This window comes from Ascaphus truei, chromosome 6 (genome assembly GCF_040206685.1).
Source record: "Ascaphus truei isolate aAscTru1 chromosome 6, aAscTru1.hap1, whole genome shotgun sequence".
Lineage (NCBI taxonomy): Eukaryota > Metazoa > Chordata > Amphibia > Anura > Ascaphidae > Ascaphus > Ascaphus truei.
The window spans coordinates 65,449,293-65,466,931 of record NC_134488.1 but is presented as its reverse complement, the minus strand read 5'-3'; the positions used below and the strand labels follow the sequence as shown (position 1 = coordinate 65,466,931).

Sequence of the window (17,639 nt, the reverse complement as noted above, 5' to 3'; positions counted from 1 at the left end):
CCTTAATCCATTCCCATATACCATCTGTCACGAACAGCACACTTGTGAGCACATGACATACATATGTGTGTAGCCCCCTTTCCCCGTGACTAAGGGAACTATGCGTGCTCAGTACCTGTCTGGTGTACAGGAGGACTAATCCTCCACCACTGGGAGTCCGGGGTTATCTCGTCGTTACTGGATACAGCGCCTCCACCTGGGAGGGATCCTAGCGCTGCAGGATAACCCCTCACAGGAACCAATACAGTCAGTGAATAAGGATACACACACACGTATAACTAAGGCTACGTTTATAGTGACGGTAGGTTGTGGTTGCTGGAAAAATCAAATTGAGATGACTTCCAGTGATCGCGACCAAGCCGTCGCTCCGCGCTTACTATAAGCGAAAGCAACGGCGGCAATGTATTTGTTTTGACGTTGCTCGCTGTCGCCAGCACTATAAGCGCAGCCTAACTTATCTTTACTGACACATATAACTAAACACCACAATAACAATACAAGGCCCCACAATACAGTAACCACACAATATACACCAAACCGGTGGAACCCCCAAAGTACTGAGGGTGCCCGGGCACCTAACCACCCCAGGGTCCACAGAGCCAGGCCCACCCAAAGAGTGTGTGGAGTAGCGCTACCCCCTGTGTATGGCCGTTAGTGCACGTGATTACCTTCCTGGTCTTAGGCCAGACCAGGCCAACTTGGATTGGTGGATCTGCGAACTGCACACTGATCCCACGACGCGGAGTTTGGCTGATCCTCTCCCCCTCGTTCCCGAAGGCGTCTGCCTCTTGAGGGAGCTCCAGATGGAGGGTGTCCGTTATTGTCTCTTAGGTTGCCTGTGGTCTGGTCCCAGACCGCGCGCTCTGTGTGGCGTCCTGTCACCGGTACACTAACAATGCTGGCTGGGTGCTACTGGGGAAGCATCCCTATCTATGTGCCTTCCATGTAGCACCACAAACTGGAAGGGGCTCAGGGGCCTAGCTGGGGCCTGCAAGGGATATCTGGCCTAGTTCAAGGGCCACTGCCATCCTGCTCCCGACTGAGCGTGCGGTTCCTTCATGCCAAATTGTATCTAACTCCTTCTCTCTCCTCTGGGAGCCCTATTGACTGCTCTAGCCCCATGTGTCTGGGACATGTAGTACCGCGCGGAGCCTCTGTAATGGCCACCGCAACTCTTGGCCAATGCGCATGCGCGAGGACCACACTGCACATGCGTGAAAGTCAAAATGGCCACCGCTCCGAAGTACCGGAGCAGCTCCCTGCACCTAGCCGGGTCCGCCCACAGCTCCAGCGGCACCTCTGAAGCAATCCCCCTCCCTGGCCAGTCGGTAAGAGGGGACCTGGCTACATGTGCATCACCCTTTCCCTCCTCCTAAGGGATATTTGGCTGATACGGTGTTATGGTGCTCCCCTGTTAGGCTTACAAGAGGCCTAAGCCTCCGTTCTTAGGGAGCCTGGGGTGGCTGGTGCAGCACCTCCACCTGTGAGGATCCCAGCATTGGCGGGATATCCCCTCATGGGAACCAGTATACCTATAGGGTATTCCTCAAATAACCACAATCCAAACAGTACTCAAACAGTAATAGTAACAGCAATACAGTTCCCTCCAATGTATATGGGCACACAATATCCCTTGGGCACCTGAAAGTGCATGGTGTCCATCAAGACAACACGCAAAGTCAGTGTGAGGGCAGCGCTACCCTCCTGCGTATAGTGTTGGTGTACATGGGTACCTTCCTGGTTACTCATGTGCACAAGGGTTTTTCCTCAGATAGGCCGCATCCAACATCCCACGATGCTGGAGTTGTTTCCCTGTCACTGAAGGAACTACCAGTACTGCTGTTACCTGTTTGGCTACCAGGAGGCCTGAGCCTCCGCCGCTGGAAGCTTGGGGTGATATCTCATCCGCCTTGGTGCAGCGCCTCCACCTGCGTAGGATCCCAACGTGGTGGGATAAGCTCCTCACAGGAACAAATCCAATAATAATCACACACAGGGTATATAATAACTGGTTTTACTGAATGCAAGATAATCAACCTGTAACCCAAAGTACATAGACCCTCCACCGCCCCCCGCACACACACACAACCCCAATACACCAGATGAGTGTCCCCAATGTACATTGGGTGCTTGGCACCTATATTCCTGATGTCTTTTCCCAATGTCGGGGCACACTCAAAAGTGTGGAATAGCGCTATCCCGTGAACTGTTGGTGCACTTGTTGAGGTACCTGCCCGAGGCTCCAGCACCCGGGTACTGCTGGATAACAAACAGGGATCCATCTGATCCAATGTCGTCATCGTCCGCCTCTACGTGGGATGAACACCCGTTGGAGGGTTTCACCTTTGAAAGTCTATAACTGCGACGGTGGCCTGGTCCCTGTCCACAGGCCACAATCACCGCGTGGCGTCTCACCGGTGCTATACTCTGACTATCAGCAGCTATTGGGGAAATGTCACTAGCTATGGGCTTTCCTGTAACAGCTACAGCCTACTGGGAGTTGGGGCCTATCAGGCCTCGTCTGGGATGCCACCTGCACCCAGACCTACCTAACCCCTCTGTGTCCCTTCTCCGACTGGCGTGGCTTCTAGAGTGCCAAGTGTAGCAATCCTAGGAACAGGGGATTGCGGAAACCCTATTGACTGATCCGCGGCACCTGATCTAGCAGTCCCGTGGGCTGCTGGGGGTTGTAGTCCCTTGCGGAGCCTATCTCCGTAATGGCCGCCACACTGATAGACTTCTGAACATGTGCAGTGCCCTGTAATGGCCGCCGCAACTCTGATACCCCCTGTGCATGCGCGACATGTCACTACACATAAGCGGCTACCATTAAGATGGCGGCGCCCTGTGAAGGGAGCCGCCGTGGACCTCCGATGACCCAGTCACCTCTCCTGACTGCCTGCAGGCTCCTGCACCTTCCCCCACCTGCCACCATGCTCGCCCCAGCTTCCACTGCCAGGTAAGGAGGACCAAGGGGGGGAACCAGGCTACATCCTCCCCCTGGTGAAAGTCCCCACTTAGAACGACAACCACCAACATAAGTTATATACTGAAAAATATAGTGTTACATATATAACTTAACACAGTAATTGACTTTAAACCAGATTATACAACTCGGGGAACATCACAATCACAGACCATATCTTACTCCGAGACCAATGCTAAGATTCGTAGTGGGATGCCCCTAACGAATCACAGGCTACCCGATTGGAAAGGTGCCTTACTCGCTGACTTCGGCGAATTTCGTCCTCCACCTCCCTCTGGGGAGTAGTGGTCATAAGCTTGAGGCTCAGGATCTCTCATAGGAGGTCTCTAAAATGTCTCTGGCTGGTATAAAACTTGGACTCCAGGGGTCCACGGGAGGGCTCGTTGGAGCCACTGATATGGGTGCCTGTGGCCCGGGCCTCTCCTTCGGGAGGTGCCCCTTGATTTCTATATTATTCTTGTTGTTTCCATCATGTATTTGAGTTTTCTTCAGATCCCTCTGGCTCACCGGCCAATGGTACAGTCACTATCTCGGGATAGTTATCCCCCACTTGCGGGATAGGCAAGACATGTGTAAGGATCCGCGCTGTGGGTACACCCGCTTCCAGCGCCTCCTTACCTTTGCTCCGTGCCGCCCAGGCTCCCCGGCGGCGTGCCTCACTCCGTGCGGCCCCTTCCACGGCTGCTCCCACACTTCCGGGTCGCGCGCGTCTCCCCTATGGGCGCGCGCGGATCAGACTTCAATTTGCTGGCGCCAGGCGCCTGACTCCCTCCTCTGACGCATCACGCGCTTCCCTGCCCCTGCTCCATCAGGTCCGCCCCCCAGGCCCTTCTCTCCTATCAGGCCCTTCCCCGGGCCGTTCCTCCGCTCCTCCCCTTGCTCTGACAGGTTCCAGCTGCCCAGGCACCTCTCCGCTATCAGGTCCTCCCTCGGGCCGCTCCTCCGTCCCTCCCCTTCCTCTGATAGGTCCCAGCCCCCTATTTAGTCTTCCCTCACCATTTCCTCTTTGCTCTGCATAGCTTCTGTACCTTGGTGCTGTCTGCTGTTGCCTGACCCCTTTTGTCTTTCAGTTCCAATTCCTGTCCCTGGATATACTGCTGACCTCCCTGGATATCGACCTTTGGCTTTGGACTTCTACTACGCTGCTCTCTGGTACCCTAGGATTTGACTTTGGACATTACTACTCTGCAGACTTCTATATCCCTTGGACACGGCTTATGGACACTCTACTACGCTGCTCTCTCCACTCTACGACCCAGGCTTACGGACACACTACTACGCTGCTCTCTCCATCCCACGACCATTGGCTTACGGACTTTACCTTTATACGCTGGAGCTGGCAAGTACGGTACTCATTCTATTCTTGTTACCAGGACCACCTACGCTACTTCCGCACTCCGGCCGTGCCCCTGTTTACTGCTAGGTGTGTGGTATTACTCCTTTCCACCTCAGTCCCGGGGTCTCGTCTGGCTTGTGGGCAGGCCGAGCGTTACAACATGGTTGCGGTGCCAGACCTTTACCTTGCCCTTCCCTTCACATATGCGGTAGACAGGGAGGCCCGGCATTGGAGATTCCACTTCGAATACTCCGTCGTGTCAGCGGTCGACCAGCTTGTGTTTGCCGGGGATCCCTAGATTGCGGAGGAGAACAGCGTCCCCAGGATGAATTTCCCGATGGCAGACCTTGTGGTCGTAGCGCCGTTTGTTGCAGGCATTCAGATGGGCTGATGCTTTCTCCGCTTGGTAGGCTTTCTTGGAGTCATTGCAAGTATTTGAAGTGCGTCCTGTTGGGTACCCAGTCTGTACATATCCTCAGATGTATATCCACAGGCAGCCATGCTTCACGGCCTAACATTAGAAAGTACGAAACAGCAGAATACAGTTTGCTTTTAAACCTGAATGCATTGTGCATAGAAATTATTTTGGAAATGGTAACATTTCTTACGTTTTTACCATTTTTTATGGAACAAAAAGTTTATTTTGAAACTCGCTGCCCGTGCAAGCTCTGTACTTCTGCTGCCATTGGCTCTGAGCACACCACGTGACCACGTCGCCGCACGGGAAGACATTTCTTGTCTTCTCTGCTGGCTGACGCGCCCCAGCGCTTTGTGAGCCAAGACAGCAGAACCCACAGGGGCCTGCCTGATTGAGGGGAGTGTCTGGTGTGCAGTGCGGGGACTCAGCCTAAAGCAGGGCGAGGAAGAATGTTGTAACCATCAAGCTATATCAATAAAGACTTCACATTCTAAACTATAAAACTCCTGGCGCCCATCTATACCATTTGCAAGTATGCCCAGCCTGCGCGGACCCTCACCCTGGATGAAGGTACGCACCCTGAAAAGCCACACATACACTTAAGTTGTACACTTCCTTACAGCCGGGCAGGGAGGGTTACAAATAAATGCAGGACAGTTTCTTAAAATAGCAGGATAAAACATAAAATCGCCATTCATTACATTACCATATGTCATAGGTTTTCCCCCGAGAGGTCACCTGCGTAGAAAGATGAAGATTCAAGTGTTTGATCCTAAACATACCACTGTTGAATTCTGATTTCATAACTCCAGAGCAAGCCCTATATACCATTCTCCTCCAATTGAAACATAAGCCCACCCGTCATAAATCAGCTGTTAGGTTGAAAGTTTTACGACAGAGGGAAAAAAACCTTTTTAACCGTCAAAAGAAGTTTTGCCTCAATATATAAATGCTCATACCTTCATTTCCCAAATACTTAGACATGCGTAAGGCATATCAATAGATTCAGGCAATTATGACCAACGTAACGTGTGACAAATGGATATCTATCCTTGGCACCGCTTACGCACAGGTGTGCTGTACGGTTTGATTTGTCTTTTTGCCATGATTACAAATATCTTAACGGTATACTTAAATTTTTATTTATTTTTTTAAATACAAAAATCAAGGTGATCACCGGATAGTCTTATTTTTACTAAATTCACCTGTGTGTCACCCCCTTGCTGTGAGGCACAAGTAGTGTTGGTTTCCTTTGAGGCTGACAGAGTTCTACTTGGCTATGGTTTATTGCCTTCTAGACACATGTCACTTTTAGTGGGCCATCAGTTATATACACTGTTTATTGTTTTAATCGGTCTACTCATTTGCTGGATTAAACCAGAACTACATTTTGCAGTTCATCATATTTGCCCTGAATTGTTTTACAAACGCATGTAACGTGCTATTGCGCCCGTCTCAATAAAAAGATGTTGCAATTTTGCCGTAATGGTGACGCACAGAAGAGTAACAAATTCATACGTCTTGTATATAACTGATTTTGGTGTGTGCGTCAAACCGTTTCTCACTTTGGAAAAAAAATGACAGTAAGGAGTGCAGTTGGAGGCGGTGTTGGAATGGTGTCGGTGGCGAACCTATGCACATGATATATAAATTGCAAGCATGCTTGTCCATCAACGCTTTCTTGGCATAAAAGATAATTGCAAGAAGAATATGAAAACGTACGGCATAAATAATGACATGACAAATGTAATATCATGAATAATAATATGCCAACACAAATGTCCCTAATAATTTATTTTTTTAAGATCAAATTTTATTGAAAGTTTTCCAGATTATGGGGTACAGAAATTAGAAAGTGAATGGGGACATGGTATATATAATAACATATCTAGAAGATATAAGGAGTAGACAGCACTCAATGTAAGTAAAATAATTAAATACATCAAAGTGGTGCAACGAGAACAAGGGGGACCCTCAACCCTCCCAAATAATCATTAACACAACAGTAGTTCCCAGCACTCAAAAATAGAATAAACCGAAGATCTGCAAATATAGAGCTTTAATATATAAGTGTATCTAAACATGAGCATATACACAATAATAGATGTGGAGATAAGGGGGAAGTGATAACCATCCCAGGTGTGTACAAACAGCTCATGGGGAAAGGTAAATTGGAGGATATGGGATGGGGAAAACAAGGGGAGGGAAAACAAAAAATAGGGAGATGGGGAAGGGGGGAAATGGATAAAAATGGAGTGTTAAAAAAAATAAAAGGTAAGTAGAGGGGGGCAACGTTTCGGTGATAAACCCTTTCTTCTGGCTCATTCCCTATGATCTGCACGACCACAGGCACTTCCCTCTCCCTTAACCCTAACCTCCAAACACACCAAAACAGAGAGCAAAGTACCTGTGGTCGTGCAGATCATAGGGAACGAGCCAGAAGAAGGGGTTTATCCCCGAAACGTTGCCCCCCTCTACTTACCTTTTATTTTTTTTGAACCCTCCATTTTTATCCCCATTTCCCCCCTTCCCCATCTCCCTATTTTTTGCTTTCCCTCCCCTTGTTTTCCCCATACCATATCCTCCAATTTACCTTTCCCCATGAGCTGTTTGTACACACCTGGGATGGTTATCACTTCCCCCTTATCTCCACATCAACATCTATTAATGTGTATATGCTCATGTTTAGGTACACTTATATATTAAAGCTCTATATTTGCAGATCTTCTGTTTATTCTATTTTTGAGTGCTGGGAACTACTGTTGTGTTCATAAAATAACAGCCATGCCTATAGGGTATAATGGGTTATGGCAGTGTCATCTTTTTGTAAACCCTGTGTAATAAAAAAAAGTCTGTGGGAAAGCAGGTGGGGGAGGAGGGGGAAGAAGGGGGTGCAAATGGGAGGTAAACACCAATGGGAGGGCAAGAGAAGGGGCAAGTACAATTCAAGGGGAGTTGTTCAGATTAAAGAATACAACATTTGACACAAGGCACTCTTTCAATTTGTTTTTAAGAAAATAAATAAAATGACCTTATACATAGCCCCCAGTGATATGTAATTGTGCTGCAATGAAAGAGTGTTGCGAAATTCTAGGCAGATCATGATTGCAAAACAGGGCCAAACATGCATCACCAAGTACTATTCAGGTGCGTAATTGTTGATTTTGTTATCCAATGATCTTGAAAGCAAGATATTAATCTTGTTGTTTATTTACAGAGAAAAAAGTTACATTTAACCCCTTTGAAACGCTTCAGAGCAGGGAAATGTTATTTAGATTCGAAATCCCAGGGTGTATTGGGGAGACTGGAATATACACTGGTGGCCAAATCCAGTCCTTAAGGACCATCAACAAGTCAAGTTTTCAGGATATCCCTGCTTCAGCAGAGGTGGCCACTATCAGTGGCTCAGTCATTATGGCAGCCACCTGTGCTGAAGCAGGGATATCCTGAAAACCTGACCTGTTGGTGGCCCTTGAGGACTGGAGTTGGCCATCCTGCTGTAGATCCTCTGTCGATCCCATGCAATGGTGGGTACAGTAGCTGCCAGTGGCCTGCAACACATTGTGAGATTAAACCAGCTACCATACTTGTGTCATTTTATCTCAGTAGGGTAATAAGTGTAGCAATCACAGAATGTTTTGATAAAAGCGTTATACAAACCATGAGTTTCTACAGGCTGTTTGTGGTGACAATCGGATCATTACTGTGACAGGCCCAGACAGCCTAAGGACGGGATTATACCGGAAAACGCAGGCAGCGTTGTATGGCGCGACGCCGCGCGGCTCAAAAACAAAAGACATTAATCCAAGTAAATATACCTTTAGCAGCGTGCGCGATGCCTGGAGCTGCAGGGCGGACGACTGGAGAGGAGACACAGGATTTTGTTATTGGCCGGCGACTGTTGCTTCACGTGAGCGGTTCAGCCAATAAGGGCGAACCGCACACGGCCACGCCTCCGCGCCTCCTCCGCTACTCTTCTCGCCTGTCTCCCTGGTATAATCAAGATGCAGCTCAGCAGCAGCGCAGGCTGACATCACAGAATAGCGCTGCCGCCCTGCAGCTATTGGTATGATCAAGGCCTTAAATTGTATGAGAGACACATGCAAAACCTGGGCTGTCTGAGCCCGCCCAAATAATCTGGGAGGTAGTCAAATAATCTGGGAGGTAGTCAAATAATCTGGGAGGTAGTACCCACCCAAAGAGGAACTTGTACGATGTGCACACAGCTCATTCCCAACCTAGACAGTAACATTTTTTTTGCAGATTTAGATTCTCAGGGACAGGTTCGGCCAGGCCAGATTTTGCAGCTGACCATTACTTTCGCTGCACTGATGCCCTATTGGGATGTGAGGCAGAAGCAGGCAGAGCTGCCCCATAGCTATCTGCAGACAGGTCACTGTAACATAGAGGAGAGGGAGATAGTGGGAAGTTATCCCAACATCTGCCTCATCCAAAAAGATTCAAGGTGAATGTTTAGAATGTAAGGAATGCCAGGCAGCGCCTGTCAGGCTGTGTGGGGCTTCAGGGCAAAGAGGATCCTTCCAAAGGGGGGAGATGTGTGTGTCTGTGCCATCTCAACTAGCACAGCCCCTTGTGTGCTTTCGCCATACAAGCACTGGCAGTGTAAAGTTTGGTAGCGGTACTGCCAGAATCACTCTACTCTTTCCTAAATCTGTCTCGGTGTCTCCCCTCCTGAAATCCCTCTCCTGGCTTCCGATCAAATCCCGCATCTCGTACTCAATTCTCCTCCTCACTTTTAAAGCTTTACACTCTTCTGCTCCTCCTTACATCTCAGCCCTAATTTCTCGCTATGCACCATCCAGAATCTTGCGTTCTGCTCAAGGATGTCGTTTCTCTACCCCCTTTGTATCTAAAGCCCTCTCCCACCTTAAACCTTTCTCACTTTCCGGTCCGCACCTCTGGAATGCCCTTCCCCTCAATACCCGACTACCACCCTCTCTATCCACCTTTAAGACCCACCTTAAGACACACTTGCTTAAAGAAGCATATGAGTAACACCATGGCTAATACTATACACGATACATAAAGCTTGGTCCCCTGCAGACGCACTTACCAGATTGCCCTCCTACTGTCTCTGTATGTTCTTCCTACCTAACAATTAGATTGTAAGCTCCCCGGAGCAGGGACTCCTCTTCCGAAATTTTACTTTTATGTCTGAAGCACTTATTGCCATGATCTGTTATTTGTATTATTTGTTATTTATATGATTGTCACGTGTATTAGTAATGTGAAGCGCTATGTACACTAATGGCGCTATATAAAGACATACATACTGGCATTGCCATGTGTTTAGGTTAGTGAAATAGCAGGTAAATAGAAGGCACTCGCGTGGTCTTCCGCAAAATGGGAGTATTTTATTGTAGGATCAACATTTTGGTCCTGCCGTGGACCTTTCTCCACATGTAATGCAGTGTACAGTACAAATACCACCCTTAAAAAACAAAGACACCAAAATGCACAGCTGCCGTTGCTGGTCAACAAGTGTAAACAACAGTGAATCAATGTGTCAATGTGCGATACAAGAAAAGAATAGTGCAAGAACAAAATATGCAAAAGATGAAAAACAATCATGTAGTGTTTGTATCTACCAACTAGCGAGTGGGCGGATTTACAGGAAAGGGGTAGTTAAATGGCTTATAACCAGGGGTGCTCAACTCCAGTCCCCAAGCCCCCCCAAAAGGTCAGGTTTTCAGGATACCCCAGCTTCAGCACAGGTGGCTCAATCAGAGGCTCACCTGTGCTGAAGCGAGGATATCCTGAAAACCTGACCTGTTGGGGGGGGGGGGGGGGCTGGTGGAGGGGAGCTTGAGGACTGGAGTTCAGCACCCCTGGCTTATCCCACTGAATATTGGATAGCAGGGAGGTATCAGTAGAAATGCAAGTAGGGTAACTATGATAAATATTAACTCTAGCGACACAGATAGGCATAGTTAATGTTTTAAAAGTTCATGGGCGCACAGCGGTGAACAGAAAGAGGAAATGGAAAAAGAAAATGATATATAGTATAGTGCTATACTGTTCATAAATGACTTCACTATATACTGTAGCTTTTTCCATTTTCTCTCTCTCCACACCCCATGGACATTTAACATCATACTAACTGTATGCACTAGGGTCTTAGATTCTCCAGAGGACCAGCAAGTCAGGTAGCAGGATAGGGATAGTTATTATATCATTTGTGTTTATATCACTTGTTTTATTTTATTAGATTCACATGTATTAATTATCACTCTTCCTGTTACTATTTTATTTATTAATATTGCATCTTATACTAATATTTATATACAAATATTTTGTTTCTGTAACGGTGTTTCCCCCACCCAATCGCAGATAGGGTCCATTACAGGGTGTGTGGTGCATATACCTGCTGCAACAGAAGGGGTGATTCGTCCGCCGATAGTTTTGGGGATACAGGAACAGGCTTCTGGGTTTCATACCCCACATATCTGTTTAGCAGTGCAGCGCCTCCATCTGCTGTCGGCTCCAGGAACTGAAGGTGATCTCCCACGGTAGAACTTATTACCTCTTCCCCAGTAAGGTCACGCACCAGGCAACAGGTATATTGCAAACAGGAACGGGTTTATTACTACACTCTGCAGTAACAGTTACACAGAAGTCTTCTGTCAGATACAGTCTGTCAGGTCAGCCATCACTGAAGATGGTCCCTGGACCGTCACCACAGGCCAACGGCACCCGCACTAGCTCTTCCCCACCTCCCTAGCGGAGGCAGAGGTATGGTCCACACTCACTCTCCCCCGGAGGGAAGAGCACATGGGTAGGCCCCAATCTCAGGCTAGCAATTGTGTGATCTGCCTTCCTCAGAGGAAGGAACCACCAACTTTAGGGCGGTCCTGCCCTTAAGTACAGCCAGGAGGCAGTCACCCCGCTGTCCCAGCTACAACAGGATGTACCACCCCCTGCTGTCACTCAAGTGCAATACTAAAAGGTGAGGGGGAAAACCCCATAGCAACTACTGGCAACCTGATAGTACCAGGGTTTACTGGCAGCCCATTAGGTAAAATAGTAGTCAGGGGTCATCCGGCTACATAATTAACGTTTATACCTATGAGATTTAAAGCGCCATCTTCCACGCCATTCACAGTTGGGTATAAACCAAAAAAGAAATGCAGTGAATTATGTTTCTTAGAAATACACAGGCAGAAAATATGTGCCCTGGTCAATGTATCCGTAGCTATACAAGAAGAGGTAGATAGAATCATATATGGCATCGGGCATAGGTAAGAGAGAGAGACTATTGCAAGCTCTGGTCCATAAAAGGCTGCAGATAGAAAAAGGACACTACAATAAGTACAAAATGTCTATCGTATGGTAAACCCAATGTGTAGCACCAATGTGAATGAATCTGCCAAGGGTGGAGAGAAACAGAAGAATTTGGAAACAGAAACCAATACTGTAATAGTCATAAAGGCACGAGGTATATAGAAAATACAGCAGGCGACATATTGCAATCTACGGCCAAGGAAATATATGGTCAGTTAATAGCGGTCTGGTCCACTCTTCTACAGGACTGCGTTTACAGGAGCAGTGACATGTTGGGGAGAAGCACAGGCTATAGAAGTCAACCCATCCCTCACTACATTTATGTAGGTGACAAGTTTATCTATAAGACATAGTAAGATGAGCTGTAGAGGAACTGAGCAAATCGCATATTTTACCTGTGTGTGATAATCGAAAACTAACGGCTCATCTCACCAGCAGATACCAAATATGGGAGGCTCATGGCTCCAGACTCAGCCAACAAGCCCAGGCGTTAACCCTTTTAATGAGAGAGGGACATGTAACACATTGCTCTCTGTCAGCAAAGAGGTCAATATCAAGAAGGGGTCAGCAGCTATGTTTTGTAAGCTGGAGCCATCCTCTGTATGTTAAATAAAAGCCTCAATTTGTTCATGCCTTTAAACAAAGTAAATATAAGTAGTATGATCTCATGGGTAACTAATTATCCACACCAATGGTTTCAAAAGTTTTAATGGGGCAATCCCCCCCTAGAACAAAAAGTGTTTTGTTTTTTAACTTATATGTATGTATGTATTATGGCAAAAGTGGAACCATTGGGGGGACAAAACAATCAAACCAGATGTATGAAAGGAACAAAAATAATCATATTGCTTTCAATGGTGTAATTTCTTTGATACATATGGTAAAGAGGTTTGTGCCTCTGAATTGCACCATTCTTGCCTTGATACATAGACCCCTTAAGTTTTCATGTTAAAACAAGAGCGTTGGGGAGTTTATATAGTTTTTATATGGATTTTGGTGATTAGTGTTGGTCAGTCCTGAACAGTAATTATAAAGCCATCATTAGCCAGACGAACAGAAGTAGCAGCTATACATGGCTTCAGCAGACCCAGAGAAAAACAAATTGCTGTGGACTTCATACAGTAAGTTGGAGAAGATAAATCAACATGTACACAGAAAAGCATCTTTATATTGTAACAGGACGCAACTGTTACTTTAAGTGACAATGAATTTAAGAAAGCCAAATACACTAAGGGGTTTAATAAAATATTTTACCTGCTACAGTATGTGCTATGGACTTGGATAAGTTGGTACTGTAGCACTGTTGAAACAGTTCAGTTTCATCAACGTTGTAGAACCCATACATTGCACATCAATAATATAGCAGAGTTCCCCCGCCCAGGCCATGTTTTTGGGATTACCTGCCCACACCTTCACATATTAAATAAGTGCCTGGTAACTCACAGGTTATTACTAGAGTTTCAGGAGATGGTTGCAAAACACTGGGAGAACACTACTCTTGCTAAAAACAAAAATGTATACACACATACCCTTTGCTGCCAGAGTCGCTAGCTTTGTACAGTATTTGAGTTCTCTGACACTGAATGGGTTAAATAAAACCCTGCATTACAGCACTGTATTTTCTGTCTACTTGTTGAATAACATGCAGGAGGATCATGATAGGATGGGATGGAACCTTCAATTTTTGCAAAGTTCTAATTCCGATCAAGTCACATATGAAAGTGTACTTAATAAAGAAAATGCCACATGTAAGAGAGGCTCTTTTTTTAAACAGTTGACAGCTCTCTAGTTAAAAAAAAAAATATATATATATATATAATTTATCCCATGCTTGGGGATATAGAGAGATAGAGAGAGATCCCCAAAAGTTGTTACCTCCAACTTATGAGAAGTCTATAGCAATAGGGAATTCCCAACTAGGGAAGTCTTCCAGGCATAGGAGGGGGAGAAACAGTGGGAGTAGGTGTGATGGAGCAGTACAAGGCATAGCGATAACACACCAGGGCGGTGTAGAAGGGAGTGTGCGCAATATAGGGCAACACAGTCAAAATAAAGACTTCTTTACAAATCAGATGGGGCAGATAACAGACTGAAAAGGAGCAAGTATTTCACTATGAGCAATATGCAGCTAAATCAAGAATGGGCAGTCAACCAGCACCAGCAGCACAACTTCTGAAATCTGCTCTCAACCAGACCGTGCAACACCTGGGATTTTATAGGCAGGTATCAGGTTGTCACTGATTAGCTTGTTTGCAGCAGGGCAGACTGAAAACCTGAAGTGGCATCAGTGCTCCTGCATGATATATCCAGACTTTAGCCGTCCAATAAAGGAAACTGCAGGAAGAAGAACTTTGACACAATGGGGGTTATTTATTAAACTGTCACATTGCTGACTGGGGAATGATCACATGGAAACTCCATTGGCTTCAATGGGAGCTTCTGTGTGACACTGCCCTGATCGGCACTATTTGTTGAATGAATAACCCCAATGTACGTTGTGGCGAAATTACATACACTCTGTGAGACAAATGTAATGTCTCTTTTAGGTTACTGTATCCAGTATTGGAGTTTTACATAGAAGTCCCAGTCACAAATTTAAAAAAAAAATACAAATGCATCCCCCATCTCACAAACTAAGGCTGCGTCCATGCTGCGAAGACCGCACGGAGGCGTGCGCGCATGGCGCGATCATAATGCCTTAAAGCAATGATCGCGCACATAGACCGTGCGCACGTTCAATCTGATTCCTCAGCGCGTCGGCCCGGTCACATGAGCGGTTCGCCCAATGAGGGCGAACCAGCTCCATGATGTCGCGGCCACACCCCTAAACACGCCCAACTCCATCACGTCTGGCATGGCCAGAAAACACTCCCGCTAATCGCAGGTGATGTCACACGCGTGCACGCCTCATCGTGGTCTCCGGCAGCATGGACGCAGCCTAGAGGAGCAGCTGGAGAGCAGGGAGAAGGGCTCCAACTATGTGCTGAACACTGGCAACCGTAGAATAGCTTTGTATAAACCAGGGGTGGCCAACTGAAGTCCTCAATGGCCACCAACAGGTCAGGTTTTAGGGATATCCCTGCTTCAGCACAGGTGGCTCAATCATTGACTGAAGCAGGAATATCCTTAAAACCTGACTTGTTGTTGGCCCTTAAGAACTGGAATTGGCCACTCCGGGTATAAACCAAGGACATCCCCTCATAGAGGAGGCAGCAATTTATTAGGTGATCTGGCACTGAATAGGTTAAATAAAACACCCACATCACTGCACTCCCTCTTGGTCATTGTCCCTGTCTATTATCTGCTTCTTGCAGGACAAGACAATAAACATTCAGGTGCATGCGTGAATTCACATGACAGCTAGCAATGTTCCTGATTCCCAGCGTGTTAATCTCTGACACAGGGAAAGGAGCAGCAGAGGGACTGAGAAACTTTTACAGGTACCTAAAATGTGCAGCTGATGACACTATTCTTCAATTTGGCCCCTATTAATGTGGTGAGAAGCTGGGTAACACACAGGTAACAATGATAACAAATGTTGGTACATAATAATAGTTTGTTCTTGTATAGCGCTGCTAGTTTTACGTAGCGCTTTACAGAGACATTTTGCAGACACAGGTCCCTGCCCCGTGGAGCTTACAATCTATGCTTTTGGTGCCTGAGGCACAGGGAGATAAAGTGACTTGCCCAAGGTCACAGGGAGCTAACACCAGGAATTGAACCAGGTTCCCCCGCTTCGAACTCGATGCCAGTCAGTGTCTTTTACTCACGGAGCCCATCATTAACATTGCATCACCATGCTTCTCACTATAATGAATAGGGGGGTTTGTCACTGTACCGAAAACAATACATATGTACTAGTGCTAGCAAAATATTTCTAATCATTTAATATAGAAGGTAAATATAATGTAAAAGACACGCAGCTGCTCTCTCCCTCTGGACTTACCTGCAACTTGCTGATGCTCCAGTATAGTCCTAGAGGTATCCAGTAGTCCCAGTTGTGTCTGAGTAACACGCACTTGCTGTAAGCTGCAGCTGGGACACTCCTTATGTATGGCTAGCTTTGCAGTAACACCCACACTACTTTCCCTGCCCAGCCCTGTCACTGCTCAGACCTGCCCCCCTCTGCAGCCTGCCAGGGCACAGCAATTCTTTATATTGGCCCCCATCCACAAACTTGCATTAAATTAGGGTTCATAAAGTGACGTTACATAGAAGAGGAACGGGCGTTACTTTACCTGAGTTAACATGCTATCCTCCAAGTTAATTATATGCCAAAACAATGGCCGTACTACATCTCATTAGCATAGTCCTAACGTTACGTTATCGTAGCATGATATTTAGTTATCTTCCCATAACGTCATTTTATGACAGTCTTGGCGTTACTCCCATCCAGACCCCCAAATAGGGCTTCTGCTGAAGTGGAGAGGGAGACTGGAGGGAAGGGAAATAGCTCTGCAGAATAACTGTGTTATTTAAATGATGCCTAACTAAGGCATCCCAGCCCCCGAGACACAGCGGAAGCCCCATTACAGTGTCTGAATGGGAGTAACGCCAAGTTTAAGAGTAACTTAAATAACATGACATTACGTCCCTGCGTTAACCTTAATCTGACCTTTGTGGAGAACGCCTCATTTGCATATAATCTCCAGGTCATTAGCACTAATCTCCTTTCTAGTTAACGCAATGCTCTTTATGGGAGAAAAAATGTCTTAATGTTTTAGCCCAGGGTTTCCCAAACTTTTTTTTCCGTGACCCGGTTATTTTTTAACTTCTTTTTCGTGACCCACTAAAAATTTTATCGCCTATACTGGCCTATAGGGCCTGCACAGACACACACACAGCCACTGATATACACACACACACACACACACAGCCGCTGATACACACACACACAGCCACTGATACAGACACATACACAGCCACTGATACACACACACACACAGCCACTGATACACGCAGCCACTGACACACACACTGATACACACACAGAGCCACTGATACACACACACGCAGCCACTGACACACACACCCAGCCACTGACACACACGCCGCCACACAGACACTGCTACACACACACACACACACACACACTGATACACACACACACACACTGATACACACAGAGACACTGCTACACACACACACAGACACTGATACACACACACTTACACTGATACTGATACACACAGACACTGATTCACACACAGACACACACACACTGATACAGATACACACACACACTCGCTCTCCCCTATACGCACACAGACACAAACAGTGAATTAAAGGCAACGACGGATGTGAGTGACAGGAGGGGGGGCCAGGGACACTTGGGTGGGAGAGGGGGTGGCCAGGGACACTTGGGTGGGAGAGGGGGTCAGGGGCAGGGACACTTGGGTGGCTGGGAGGGAGGGGGCCAGGGACACTTGGGTGGGTGGGTGGGTGGGGGCCAGGGACACTTGGGTTAGGGGGCCAGGGACACTTGGGTGGGTGGGTGGTAGGGGGCCAGGGACACTGGGAGGGGGCCAGGGACACTTGGGTGGGTGGGAGGGGGCCAGGGACACTTGGGTGGGGGCAGGGACACTTGGGTGGGTGGG

General features: G+C 47.1%; 1 protein-coding gene across 2 annotated transcripts in view; it reads right to left on the bottom strand.

Moving 5' to 3' along the window:
• TINAGL1 (tubulointerstitial nephritis antigen like 1) overlaps positions 1-16,144 on the bottom strand; it is a 41,215-nt gene extending 25,071 nt beyond the window's left edge. The window contains exons 1-2 of one of the 2 annotated variants that reach the window (XM_075604627.1): positions 15,989-16,078; positions 12,438-12,538 (exon numbers count right to left, since the gene is read on the bottom strand). The gene's annotated coding sequence lies outside the window, so the exon portion shown is untranslated. Of the gene's footprint in view, positions 1-12,437; positions 12,539-15,988 lie in introns of both variants that reach the window. The other variant, XM_075604626.1, reaches the window with a different exon arrangement.
• Between the last annotated feature and the right edge of the window lie 1,495 nt (positions 16,145-17,639).